This window comes from Sarcophilus harrisii, chromosome 2, assembly GCF_902635505.1.
Source record: "Sarcophilus harrisii chromosome 2, mSarHar1.11, whole genome shotgun sequence".
In the NCBI taxonomy this organism is placed as follows: domain Eukaryota; kingdom Metazoa; phylum Chordata; class Mammalia; order Dasyuromorphia; family Dasyuridae; genus Sarcophilus; species Sarcophilus harrisii.
The window spans coordinates 371,654,292-371,669,467 of record NC_045427.1 but is presented as its reverse complement, the minus strand read 5'-3'; the positions used below and the strand labels follow the sequence as shown (position 1 = coordinate 371,669,467).

At 36.4% G+C, this 15,176-nt stretch overlaps 1 protein-coding gene and 1 long non-coding RNA gene across 5 annotated transcripts in view; one reads left to right on the top strand and one right to left on the bottom strand.

Annotated features, from left to right (window-relative positions):
• The window catches only part of SIL1 (SIL1 nucleotide exchange factor), a 328,425-nt gene that overhangs the window by 148,132 nt on the left and 165,117 nt on the right, over positions 1–15,176 (top strand). The window lies entirely within an intron of this gene.
• On the bottom strand, positions 12,334–14,480 carry LOC116421632. Its single transcript, XR_004232113.1, has 2 exons — positions 14,426–14,480; positions 12,334–12,408 (listed from the first exon to the last, which is right to left on the bottom strand). It is a non-coding gene; the product is annotated as an uncharacterized LOC116421632 (long non-coding RNA).

Genomic DNA, 15,176 nt, shown 5'->3' with positions numbered 1-15,176 from the left:
CTGATAAAGAGGGAGGGGAAGTTTTGCAGGATTGAACAGAACAATTATAAACCGAGGCAGAACAATTAGCGAAATCGAGGCAGGACAATTTAGGGAAACTGAGTCAGGACAATAAAAGAGAACTGTGACATAACAGATATTGAAAACTGTCTTCACATATATTTGCAAAAATAAAACATTGAGGAAAAAAAAAAAAGAATTCATTCCCAAGTTGAACCTAGCTAGTTAGGCTCAGTGGATAGAGTGCTGGTCTTGGAGTCACTTAACCTTTCATCTACCTTGGTTTCTTTTACAATAAAGTGAAGATAATGATAACATCTACTTCCTAAGATTGTTATGAAGATCAAATGAGATAATATTTGTAAAATACTTAGCACTGTAGCTGGCACTTAGTAGGTCTTAATAAATGCTGATTACCTTCCTCCTCTATAGCTATGAAAGGCACTTCTAAATTTTTTGACTAGTCTTCAGAATTTGAATGACATTTATTTTGAGCTTCATGTAGTGAGTGCATGATGTGCACTTAGCCCTCTTTGTTGTTAATGTCAGGTACCCTGAACACTCTACCAATCTCTATTCTTAAGCTCTCTTTCCTCTTAGTTTCCAAATCATTCTTTGCATCTATATACCATCCTTTCTTAGAATGAAAGCTCTTCCTTTTTCTTCATAGGATCCAACTGTTTCTTCAGTGGACAGAAGCGTGTGCGTGTGCACACACACACACACACAGGATTCCCCCTAAATTTAATTTCAGGATTCTTTTCATTGATCCCCTGGCTCATATTCTTTCACTTGTTTCCTTATGCTCTGTATGACCTTGGACAGACCTAACCTCTCTTGCCTATGTTTCCTCTTATATAATATGGGGTATTTGGAGTAGGGGTTCCTTCTATTTATTTTTTAAAATAAATTTTTGATAGCTTGTTTTCTGATGAGGGTCTGAGAAACTAGGTGGGGTTGGCAGAGAAAGCCTGAAGTACTGTTTAGATTATAATGCTCCCCAAGGCTAGCAGGGTATCTCACTGATGGGGATCATCTCAGTCTTATAATCCCATTCCTGTGGGTGTCTTGGGAAATCCTATCATACTGTATCAAATCAGAAAACCATTATTATGTCAAACCCCTGAGGTTAAATTTCCCATATAAATGTGTTTATGACCTATGCCATCTTTGCTGAATCCCTATTGGGGTTAGCCTACCAAGATATTCTACATCATGGTGCCTTTCTCCTTTCCCCTTTCCCCTTGCCTCTTGGTGCCTTGCTCCTTATTGTAACTTAACTCTTTAAGGATGCTAAACTCTTCTATAGATTTAGCTAGAATCAATGGTGTACTCCCATGGAGTATTGTCTTTCTCCTGGTTAATTTTGAGTACCCTTAGGGAACTTGTCCTTTTCATTGCTAATTGTTAAAACACTTTTCCTTACTAACTATATGCTCTCTCAAATCTATTTTGTATTTATTACTTTTGGTGTCTCTTTTACTAATTCATTTTGCTTCTAATTTCTTCTCATAAATACACTTTTGGCAATAAAAAAGCTATTATGAACTCTTCACATGTGCCTTGTGCCTTGCTTCTTGTATTCGAACTAGGAATTGCTATTGAACCCCATTGTTGGGGTTTTTTCTCTTGTTTAAAATAATAATAGTTCTCTCTGGGAGAGAGGGTTTCTCGGGGAGGTTTTCTGGAGGCAGCCTTAGTTTCAGTTACAAATAAATAATCACTCCAAAATCGCAGCCAGCTGATAAAAGTTCAGATCTTTTATTGTGTCCTTCAATATATCCCGGTTAGCTCAGGCCTATCTCTCTGCTTGGTTCCAAGAGCTCTTGCAGCTTTGTCTTTGGCTTCTGCCTCTGCTTTCTTCAGCCTCCAGCCAGCACCAAGTTGGAAGATGGAATGAATCTCTCTTGACTCAAAGATAGGTTTGTGGGCTTCCTCCCAGAGTGCTCCTCTCCGACTCCAGTCAATGTTCCAGAGAAATTCTTTCAAGCTCTAAGAGCTTCCTCTATATATATGATCTCCCAAAGGTTAACTCCTTCTTCTGGAGAGAATGGGATTCTGGGTTAACTCCCAGAGTGCTCCTCTGACCCCAAGAACTTCAAGGGAGGTGTGAACACAAGCATTATTGTCTATCAGTTGTACTTAGTACCTTATTTCAAGTTCCGGCCCAAAACATCTCCTTCCAAGATCAAATCAATCATTGAACCATGCCAAATTAGATAAATATTGTCTCTATCAACTCTAATGGTTTAATAGTTTGTAAAGATTTCAACACCCCATCATTCGTTTTCCAACCTCAACATTTTGGTGTTGCCCAATCTCATTATTTTCGACATTGCCAAAATATTCTCTAGTATTACTCTCCCTTTTCCCTCCTAGACAGATATTCCATATAACACACTATTTTTTAAAGCCAAGAGAAAAAAAAAAAAGCAGTGAAATTGATTAGTGCATTGAAAATGTATAATATGTACAGTCTATCCTAATTGTGGATCTCCTGCCTCTACAGAGGGGTGGGCACAGTGAGAAAGCCTCCTTTGGATTGTCTTTTCTTTGAAGCCTCCCATTCTTGTTCTTGTAACTTTGCAACATTCACTTTTAATATTTTTGGTGGTTATTCTTTCTATTCATATTGTAATTCTTATGAATATATTGCTTTTGTTGGTTCTACTTTATATCAATTCATATAGATCTTTTTGTGCTTTTTTATACATTTTTTCTTATTGTAAAAATAATATTTGATCACATTCATGTATCACAGTTTAGCCATTAGCAATTTGCCAATTGACAAGCTTCTGTTTTGTTCCCAATTCTTTGTTATCATAAAATGTGATGCCACACACTGAGTATATCTTTGTTTTATGCATGAATTTGAACTATGAGGTTTCATAAAATCGTAGTCTTGAGAACAGAGGTTTTTAACTTGGATTCTGAGGTCTCTAGTTAGATTGCAGAGTGTCTATGATTTGGATAGGAAAAAAATTATTTTTAATTAAATTGGTTTCCTTTGTTATCATGTGTATTTTGTGTTATAAAAAAGCACTTAACATTTTTCTGAGAAGATGTCCATTAGCTTCATCAGATTTCAAAGGGATCTGTGATTTAAAAAGTTAAAATCCCTGGCTGAAAGGTAACTTCGTCCACCATCATTTTGTCCAAGCACTTTATTTTACAGATGAGTCAACTGAGGTACAGGGAAATTGTCATGTAGTCAGGATTATACATATTGATGACAGTTGTGGTCCCTTTAAGAAACTAGTCTTTTCAGATTGATTTATTCCTTTCTGATTCCCAACCCCTCCTGGCTGATGGATTATCAATTCAGGAAGCTAGGACCTTTGATTCACAAATCCTGGTCAAAAGCACCCCTTTGAAATCCAATAGGAGATCTGGGCTCTCCCAGCCCCTATGGGATCTGAGCCAACATGGGCTGTCCCAGCCCCCATTCTAATGATCTGCTCAGATTTCCCAATCCCCACCAAGCAAACTCTAGCCCTCACTGAAACCCAGTGAGGAGCCAACTTGGGACTCCACCCACAGGACCCTTTAGCTAAATCTCTCATTATAAAAGAGTCAAACTAAAATCCTCCCTTTGCAGAGGTTCCAAACATGGCAGCCTTATGCCTGGCATGCCATGGAGCCTCTGTCCACTGGAACTCTGTTTCCAGTGTCCTCCTCTCTTTATCCTCACCTACTTCCTTAACTAGACTTTAACCTTACTTCCTATGCCCATAATTAAACCTTTTTTATCAATCCAGGTTTTCCGGTCCGTAAATTCCTTTACAGGGAACTCTTGCACCGTTACTAGACCTCATTTAACTCCATATCCTTGTGCCGAATCCAGAAGGGTGGCAGGGGAGCTCTATTTGACTCCCTTTACCCATAACCTGCCACTAGACCTCAATTGAAGCCTAATTTCATTTAGGTACCCCAAATCTAGACCTCATCAATATCACATCAATAAAACAGGATTTAGTTTGAGAGTTTTATATTCCAAATCCATAGTGCTTTCTACTACAATAAATTATTTGGAGGGGGGAAAATATCTTGGCTCACTTTCCTCTTTCAGGTAAACTCCCCAGTATACTATCATTGGGTATAGAACTGGGAAGTACCAAGAGATTTAAGGAGCACTTAGATTTTTGGTCAAAATTGTATGCCTCCTTTCTCCCAAAGCTCAATTTATAAATTGGTCTCATGGTGGTAGATACCCTTCAGAACTTACTTTTGCTTCTTTTGTTTCAACTGGATACGTCCCTTGCTCTAGTGAAGGTCTGCCTTTTTAATGAATCAGTTTGCTTTGCTTGTAAAATGCTTGGAAATAATATAGAGTAATATAATATATTATATATTAACATATACTTATATTATAATATATAATATAATATATTTCTCTATGCCGCTTAGTCATATCTGCTGCTACTACTTTGTTGACTGAAGGGAGATTAGCAATGTCTTTTAGCATATATTCATTTCTTTGTTTTGGGAAATTATTGATTTCCCAATTGTGCAGGCTTGGGTTTTCTTATTGAACTATATCATTTCAAAGTGACTGAGAGAACTTTTGAAATATTGACTTGAGCAGAAAGCAGCAGTACCATTGAAGCACTGGGAGAAAAAATTCATTTAAAAAACAAAAACCAAAATCCAAACCCAAATCACCAACAACTGATGTGAGCAATCTAAGAATTATAAAGCTCTAGCCATCTGATTAGATTATTGCAGATTTGCATGAGAATTAGGAAGAAACCAGTTTAAAAACATCATTTATATTAAAGGAACTACACTAATTTCACTAAGAGACTTCTGCATATAGGCCCTAGACAACCTTTTAAGAGGAACAATTATGGGTCTAGGCAGTCATTTATAGAAATCGCTTAACTAATGGATTGCCATTCAATTCAATTTGCTAGACTTTGATGAACATTATGGTATCCTACATAATATAGCTTTATTTATAAATTATCCTCTTGCCTATGATACACCAGGCATTGAAGATGCAAAGACAAAAACAGTTCCTGCCCTCTAGGAGCAAGCATTCTACTTTTCTGAAACAATATATACACACACACGGATAATTCATTATAGAATAATTAGAGGATGGAGTAACTTTGACAACTGGGAAGATCAGGAAATGTTTTTGTAGAAGTGGTGAACCTGAGCTGACCCTTGGAAGAAGATAAATGATCCTGAGAGGTAATGATATAAAGGATTTGAGTCTGAGGGAGTGACTTATGGGTGATGAAGGGCAAATGATAAGGTTAGTGGTAGTGAGGAGGTCTGAGAACTGGGGTGGGGAATCCCCTTTGGTCGAATCAGGTCCTATATGAAAGAATTCGCAAACCTGAAATCTGTGTGGCAAAAGGGATTTATTGGCATTGAGAAGCCAGCTTTGCTAGGAAGATAGACTTCTTAGTGGCAAGGTCCTGTTAGGAAGATAGCAAAGTTAACACTGAGAAGAAGATCTCTTAATAGTGGGCATGGTCCTGTTTTAGAATCTGCAAAGATATCTGGGCATGTAGCCCTAGATATATTGGGCCTTGCTTTGATCTTTGGCCTGGAAATAGGGGCCAACTCCTGAGAGACTAATTTTCAATTCAATTTAAAATTGAATGAGAGTACTTAACTTAGAGTTTTGAGCCACTGAGAGTTGTTTGTGGCAATTCAATGGAGGGTGATTGACCAAGATTTCCAATTGAATGAAACCACTTAACTGGGAGTTTGCAGGCTTTTCTCAGGGTCTGGGAGCTTCCCAGAAAGGAATACACATTTGGTCCCCCCAAAAGAACTGAGTTTATGTCATTCCTGCCTTGGGCATCTTTCAGAGGAGAGTTTGAACATTTTCAGGGTTCACCCCCATCATTGGCAGTCGTAGTATTTGGAATGTCAATATGAGGGAACAGTTTATTAATTCACTTGGGTTAGTATTTTTGAATATCTGGAGGAGACTATAAAGAAATATGACTGGAAAAATAAATAGTTCTAGATTGTGGAAGCCTTTAAAAGCCTGGATATAAGTAGTTTGTATTTTATCCTAATGCCAGTAGGGTTTTTTGGAAGGTTTTTAACCTGGGCTATGAATTTAGAAATAGAGGTGTTTGTTTGTTTGTTTTTCAATGCAGGATAAAGTGATTGGAGAGCTAGAGAGGATGGAAACTGGGAAGTCACTTAGGAATTGATAAGGCCCCATAGCGTGGTAATGTTTTCTGACTGCTGAGAAAGGAACAGATAAAATATGTAATTTGTAAGTAAAATTGACAAGATTTGGTATCTGATTAGTTATAGAGAATGAGGGAAAAGAAAAGAAACAGGCACAGATGTCCCTGAGGTTCTGAATTTGGCAGATGAGGAGGATAGTGGTGACCTTGCCAGAAATGGAGAAGTTCAGAATAGCCACCGATTTTTTTTTTGTAAGTTTATTTATTTTTATTACACATTGCTTTATGAATCATGTTGGGAGAGAAAAATCAGAGCAAAAGAGAAAAACCATGGAAAAGTGCAGAAATTAGAGATTGAGAAGAGTTTTTTTCCAGCCCGCTTCACCTGGGATGCAGATTACAATGCACAAGTACCAAAATTATAACATGTTAATTCTGGAAGAGACCTTAAAAGTTATCCATCTTACATAGTCTAATCTCATATGGAGAAAGGAAAATTTAGTATTTTGGTACTTGTCTTTCATTCTGTCCTAATGCTTTTTTTCCTGACCTCACCCAGACTGTTTTATTCTCTGTTGTGGACTAGGGAGAACAAGTAAATTTTTTAATAACACTGTACTCTGGGTGGATTGAAGTATGTTTTTCTTCCTTTATTTTTCTTGCCTATTTTTTTTTTTTTTTGCAATAAGGCTAAAATGGAAATGTATTTTAAATGAATTTAAATGTATAATGGGTATCCTATTGTCTTCTCAGTGTGTAGAAGGGGAAGGTTGGAGGGAAGGAGAAAATTTGGAGTTCTAAAATGAAAAGAAAAAAATTATTTCTGCACTTTGGGGTTTTTGTTTTTACTGACCATTCCTTAGCTTCCAAATATTTATTCAATTATTATCTGCTCAGAGACTTTTTCATTCTTCATAACTTAGAGCTTAGGACTTTGGAAGTTAGTGAAAAGTGATGTAATAAGCTTCTTTCCAGGGACTGTAGCTCTGGATTTGGAGTCAATAGACATGGGCTTGAGCATTGCTTCTAATATTATTGAGCAAATGATTTCCCTCTTTGAGCCTTGGTGTCTTCCCAGATATTTGACAGATAATGTAGTGGCAGTGATGAGGTAACAAAAGAAACCTGGGTTGAAACAATGTCTCTTGTGATTATGAGGTTTGGGATCATGAGGAACTCATTTAGTGTCTTGATTTTCAAATGTCCCCATTTGAAAAATGACTATAATTGTTATCTCATAGATTGAGATGAGCAAATGATCATGTATATAAAGTACCCTAAAAAATCTTGTAGAACAATATAAACATCAACTCTCCTCCTCTGCTTCCTCTTCCTGTAACTTATCCTTCCCCTCCCAGGTCATCTTTCTCTTCCCACCTTTTTTTTTCATTCATCTCCTCCTCCCATGTTCATGTGGGAAAAGAACTTTGTAAATCACAAATTTTCGATAAAAATGAGGTGGTGGTGATGATGGTTATAATTATTGTAATTATACAATTTTTGCTTTGGCTGCTGTAGGAGAGAGAAGAGGATTTTTTGTAGTATTAAAAATGATAACCTGAAAAAAGGGCAGAGTTTATACTAACCGTTGGGTCATAGTGCATCCTTCTGTCTATCCACATGTCCTTGTTTAGCCTTATCAAAAAATCAGATGTCCTATTCATGTTGAGTGTTCATTGCTAGTTTTTAAGTATATCCACCTACTCAGAAGTCTACTGTAACTCCACTCAATTGCCCTAAAGGAGAACAAATCCAGGTTGGCAGTGACCGATTTAGGAAAGCAAGGACCCTTTGACTGTGTTGGGAGCCAAAGCCAATCTGGATTTGAGGTTGTCTGGCTGTGCTTCTCAGCAGCCTATTTTTATTTGGCATTAGAATACACCTACCTAGGTTTTTATTCACCATGGTCCATGGTCCAGTTTGTAAAAAAAAAAAAAAATGGAGAACAAGTGTTTACCATTCTCTTTCTAATAAGGAAGCAATTTTATTTCTATGGCATATATGCTTAAGAGTCAGGAGATTCCTTTTTAGTCTTCCTCATCCAATTTCCTTCAGGCTTTTCTTTTAGATCAATCAGGGCTATTGAGTTATATGGTATAATTTCTACATCCTCTAATGTTGAGCTTGTTTTATTCTGTTCTGTATGGATGTAGTATTAAAAATGGCATGGTTTTTAAGTTGCACATGTTTCAGAGTAGTGAGGGAAAATGAGAGATATAGGATCATAGAATTTTAGAATTTGAATGAAACCCAGAGTTCAACCTACATTCCAAAAAGGTTATCTTCATTTAAGACATACATGCCTGCCAATTGACCATCCAGTCCATGAAAGTAGATCTACTTGTCTGTCTGTATTACAGTATTCTGATTTGACAGTAAGATCTCAACAGAATGATAATGTTATAGAGACCCTAGATTTTTTAATAGAGGAACATTTTTTAAACAAAGTAAACACAAAAAGGTCTCGATAAACTGGTGCTAAATCTAGTAATAGAATTTTATGAGGATAAATCTAAAGCCTCACATTTAGCTTAACAAAATAGCTATATAAGAATGGTCTTCTCTGTACACCCAGAGTACAGAGTTATTAAAAAATTTACTTGTTTTCCCTATTTACTACAGAGAACAAAACAGTCTGGCTGAGGTCAGAAAAAAGCATTAGGACAGAATGAAAGACTGAAAAGAGTTTTTTTCCTGCCCTCTTCTCCAGGCTTCATCTGAAATGCAGCATTTTTTGAATACTGTCTTGTGGTAATTATTTGTAATTAGAAAAATCTCTATAGTAATGAGCCTAGTCTTAATTGTCTATCCAAAAGGTGCTAAATGTGTATGTGTGCGCCCACGTGCTGAATAAATTCTTATTGATTGATTTATTGTTGCACTGCCCTTACCATATTCTTTTTCTTCCTGTCTGACACCACGCCATACTTTTTACCTTCTGATAACACTCTTTTTTTTTTTTAATTTTATTTTTTTTCTGATAAGATTCTTGCATATCTGTATTCTTCTGTGCTTGCAACCTTATAGGCTAAGAACTTCCAGCAATCTACCATCTTTTTGACTATAATTTCCAAGGTGGCAGAAAAACCCAACCCTAGGTATAAGGGCCATATCCTATCTCTCCCTATAAAATACTTGACTTTTTTTTTTTTTTAAGTTGACCTGAATTAATCTAATTCCTGCAGTAGCTAGAGCAAGAACTTTCTGAGAACTTCATCTACAGTGTACCAAGTTTTGGGAGTAGCTATTTTCTAGTACCATATTATATTGATAATGCTATTAGCATATTGTCTAACCTGTGTGGGGAATTAATAATTGTACTAGGGGTGTATTAAATACTTTCTCTCTTTCCATTTTTTCACTTTCTCAATATTTTATTTTTCCAAATATATGTAGTTTTCAGCATTCATTTTTGTAAGATTTTAAGTTTCAGATTTTTTCTCCCTTCTTCCCTTCCCTTCCCAAGACAGCAAGCAATCTGATATAGGTTATATGCATACAATAATTTTAAACATAATTTATTTTACTTTGAAATGATTTCTCCTGACATAATTTGGAGGTTATTGTATCTAAGACCTTCTTTGGACATATCAGGTTGTATCATGTCTTTATACTCCCCTGATTTGGTGGTATTGATTGTGGCTCAAGTGTATGTGTTAGTGGTGAGGCAGTTGCTAGGCTGCCTAATTTTGGAAGTGACTATTGCTATGGCTCTTTAATTTTTTTTTTGAGGGAGGCGGGGGTGGAGAGGGTGGAGGGGGCAATGTGGAGGGGTGAGGGGGCAGTGTGGGAGGTGGAGGGGGTGAGAGTGGTGAATGTTGTTCTTTTACTCTTACTTTAGTACCTTTGCTTCCTTTCCCTTAGGTATCTCTCATTACATTGTTTTTACATGACCAACTCTTAAGTATACCTTTGTTGACTGTGCTATCTGATTCTACTGTCTAATTGATTTCCTTGCTTTCAGTCTCTTATTTCTGTTCTTCTATTGAAGATCTTTTTCTATAAAATCTTCTATAAAGATTTTCTTCTATAAAATACCCAAACTGATATTTTAAAAAAATTTTTAGTAATAGATTTTTATTTTCAAAATATATACACAGATAGCTTTCAACACTTACCCCTACAAAACCTTGTGTTTCAGATTTTTCTCCTCTTCTATTCTCTTTCCCCAGGTAGCAAGTAATCCAATATAGGTGAAATATGTACAATTGTTCCAAACATATCATGCTGCACAAAAAATTCAGGTTAAAAAGGAAAAAAATGAGGGAAAAAAGGCAAGCAAACAATAAAAAGGTGAAAAAATACTGTTAGGATTTACATTCAGTCCCCATAGTCCTTTCTCTAGATGTAGATGGCTCTCTCTATTCCAAGTCTGTTAGAATTGGCCTGAATCACCTCATTGTTGAAAAAAGCCACACCCATCACTGTTGATCATAACATAATCTTCTTGTTGCCATGTACAATGTTTTTTTGGCTCTCCTCACTTCATTTAGCATCAGTCAAACTGATATTCTTAAAGTATAGGTCTATCCATGTCACTCCCTACCTCAAGAAAGTTCAGGTGGCTCCATATGGCTTCTGAAATAAAATACAAATTTCTCTGGCATTTAAAGACCTTCACAAGTTGAACTGAACCTATTGTTCCTGCATAATTAAACATTATAGACAGTTCTTGCTTTATGTAAGTGAACTGTTCTGCATATCTCTATGTAAAATGATTTTTATGTAATGTGAATTTACCCATGGACCTGTGGAAGGGAGAGAAACAGGAAGGGGCCATGGGACTGTAGAGGAAGGGGTAGCATTTGGTTCAAAAACACATGGAGAGGTGTGGACAGAGAAGTGAGAGGAGGACCATGCAGGTGCCACATTAGTGCCTGGCTGATACAGAGAGGAAGAATATGCATGGAGCCAGATAGGTGACATGTAAGGGCCAAGTACAGACGGATGGGAGAGAAACACATGGAGGCTGGACACAGGGTGGATGGACAGAGTGGGTACAAAAGTGAAAGGTTTCCCTTCTCAGAGTTGGAAGTCACAAGCCAAACTCTTACTCCCCTATGTTCTGTTTTTACTTGAGGGATTTTTTTTTGTGTGTGTGTAAAGATAAGGGTCTGCAGATCACCAAGTCAAGGGGCAGGAGTGGAGAGGGAGAGTATACTAATGTGTATTAACATATATTTGTTTTGTTTTTTTTTTTTGTTTTTTTTTTTTTTTTTGGTATGTGGATTTCTTTCAGAACATTTTACCTAAAGTAAAATTTGTGTAATGCATAGTTACATAAAGTGAGGACTATGTTAACTCTTATATAATCCTCATTTGAGACAAATTCTTGCCTATTTACATATATTTCATTCCATCATTTGCTTTTGCATTAGGGTAGAATACGGAATTTGGATTTGGATTCTTTCTCAAATATGTACTAGCTGTATTTCATTCAGTGGCTTTTCAACTCAGTTTCATGGATTGATCTGTGGAATCATCTTCCTTATCTGTGAAATCTGTTGGTTGGACTTGTTAAGTACTGTGGTCATTTTTAGTCTTTAAGCTTTCGTTCCTATGATTTCCTTCGCATAGACTGTTGACATAAGGGAAATCTTCTTTTCTTATGTCTGGCTTTTATGATCTCTTATCTCCTGTCAAGATTTCACTCATGTGGTTTTGCTTTAAGAGTCTTTTTCCTATTCCTTCATTGAGTTAATATCCTCTTCTCTCAAAATCCAAAAACTTCTTTGTGTATCTTTTATCATCTTTGTACATGTATTCCTTGAAGGCAAGGACTGTTTCATTTTTGTCTTTGTACCTGCCCTCCCACCTCCTCTGTCCTACCCTAGCACTGAGCACAATCATAGATTCTTAAAAATGCTTGTTGAATTAAATGAGGCAAACATTTTATATCTAACAGTAGCTAGGAAAAATGATTCTTTGAATATTGTTCCATATTGGCATTTTCTTGCTGTTAGTAACTTTCTTCAGGATTTAAATCCAGTAGTGGCATCACCAGGTCAAAGGATCAATAATGTAGTAACTCTTCTTTCATGATTTCAAATTGTTTTACAGATCTGGTTGAATCAAGTTATAGTCCTCTCAGCAGTGAATTGTTGGACCTATCTCTTCAGGTTTTTCAACATAAATTTTCCCCTTCTCTTCTCAACTTGATTAGTTTGGATGTTTTAAATTTTTTTTTTTTTTTAGATTTTGAATAATCTTTTATATAGTTGTTGACAGTTTATACTTCTTCTTTTTAAAGCTTTTCCAAAAGAAAAAAAAAACATATGAGAGAATGTGTTACCATCTATTACCATCCTATGTACCATCAAGTCCATAAATTCCATCTGACTTGCAGTTGAAATCCACAAGTTGTTTCCTTTTGTTAGAATATGAATTGTGTACATAGCATATAGTTTAATAATTGACCTTTTCTCCATTCATTCAGTTTATTCCTATCTTTTGACTGTTTTATGTATTGAAAACTCTTCCTTACCTGAGGCCTAGAGAACCAAAGTGCCATGGCAAATCAATGGTAGAGCAGATTTTAGAATATAGGTCTCTTGTCTATTTTCTACTATACCACACTGACACCTGACAGGCAAATTAGAGGCAGCTGAATATACTGCTACATGGCCAGGATGAGAATTAGTTAATTCAATGATTCTGTACTGGAATATAACCCATATGTTATCCAGGTGGTTACAGCCTCAAGTCATAGAGGATAATATGATATTGGAAGAGAGATGAAGGTATTGAGACCAACTCTTCTATTATTCAGATGACATATCTGAGGTCCAAGGAGGCCAAGTGATCCATTCCCAATATGTGCTCTTGGGCAGATCACTTGTTTAGGTAAGGAAAGGGGAGGCAAAGAGAAGAAAGCTTTTTTAAGCACTCAGTGTTTTCTAGACACTGGTAAGCAAGCTCTTTACAAATATCTCATTTTGATCCTCATGATAATCCTTTGCGGTTGATGTTATTATTCTTCCTATTTTACAGTTGAAGAAACTGAGGCAAATAGGTTAAATGACTTGTCTATGGTCATACCACTGGTAAGTATCTGATGCAGGATTTGGTCTCAGGTTATCATGACTCCAGACCTAGTTCTCTATCTACTGATCTTACTAATTGCTTCTCTGTCATCAAGTTGGATTTAATTATTGTTTATTTTCTGTAGTGAGGGAGTAGGGATTAGGGAATTTAAGAATGAGAAGATTTGGAAGAATCACTGTAGAATGGTGTTAAGGAATCTACAAAGGATCTGTGTAACATTGGGTCTATCTTCAGGCTTTCCCACATGGGAAGTATATAGTAGTAGAGAAAGCAGTCTCCTTTATTCTGACTGGGCAGGGTTTTATGGTGGTGGGATATTAGAGGTCAAGGAAACTGTTTTGGAAGTTCCCTCAATGTTCTATAATTCTCTGAAAATGAAGCTCTTAAAACCCTTGCATAGAGATGACCAAAGTAGGCTTGGCACCCAGATAGTATTGACCTAGATAAGATTAATTTAGAGGGTTTGGAGAACACAATTCCACAAAACATTTGAATTTTGTAGTAGTTTGTAAAACCTTCTGTCTTTTGAGTCGTAATCAAACTGATTTTCTTTTGTTCAAATTAGTATTTTGTTATTGTTCATAAACTAATAGGTTGTTTGTCTTTTTTCACAATATGTTGATTTTGGCAAATAAGAATCCAATTGTATCATAATTTCCTTAGTCTACAGAGCAATCTCTTTTTGCTTGTATTTTTCAATTGTTTGTGAATTATGGGAACCATTTCTCTTGATTAAAAAGTTTAAAGATTTGATTACCTTTGGCCAGAATTAGTTTATGTAGGCAAAGGTAATTTTTTATGGAATAATAATATGCTATATTTATAGGGTCTTCGGCTTGAATAAAACTGTAAATGTTATTCAGACCCTATTTCATTAATTTCTATACCAATATAATTCTTTTACATAGTCAAAGCTGTTGGGATAAAGTGGGTTTGGATCTTGCCTAGTGCCACAAAGCAAGAAAAATGAATGATCATGGAATAGGATTCACTAGAGTTGGTTTCCAGGCCTTTGAGAAGAAACTCACTGAATAAAGTATTTTTGGGTCAGATATCTCAACATAAATTTCAACTTTCTAAGTGGAAAGAGAGCCTGAATATTGGGGAATTTAAAGGAAAACAGCAGAATGTTATAATATCCGGGTTAGTTTCTCTGGAGAACCTCAGGATCAGCCTGAGTCCTTGCTTTTTAGGTGGACAAGTGAAGCAGGAAGGAGAGTTACCGTGTGGCTGGTCAAAAGTGGAGTCTGGAGTCTGGCAACTTCTCTTGTGTCTGTGGCTGAGAGAGTCTTCTGTGTCTGAGACTCCCTTAAATACTTCAGTACAATTACATCACTGCAGCACACTGAGCATGCACAACCATTACATCACTATAGAGAACCATTATCTCACACTAAGTGCTCAACCACAAGCACCATACTGTCCTTGATTCAAGTATACCTCTTGAGAGTTCTGACCCTCTACATTTCTCACTTTCTGTTTAGAACACAGATGGTCATGTCTTCCTTGACTTCTCAGGAAGGTGAGAACACCAAACGGAAATGGGGAGTCAAACCAAATATTGTTAGGTTTCCTCTGAGCTGAAATTGAAACAGATATACATAAATCTATCAGCATGGGAGGTATTACACAAGCATATAGTTATATAACTCAGGCTAGTAGTAATGCAACAAACCACATGAATCAACATAGTAATATAACAAACAATATGAATATACATGTATAAGTCCTAGAAGGAGTGTATATAAATAATAATCACACATACACCTCCTTCAGCAGCCAAGAGATAGTCCAAAACCAGTCTATTGTCCATTACATCATGAGTCAGGGAATCCAACAATCCTGCAAGTTTTGAAGTCCTGCATCAGTCTCATGATGTGTCAGGGAATCCATTGATTCCTGCTGGTTTTAAAGTCTTGCATCAGTCACATTAACACTTTTTGATGTCCAGGAGTCAATTGTCATAACTGCCAT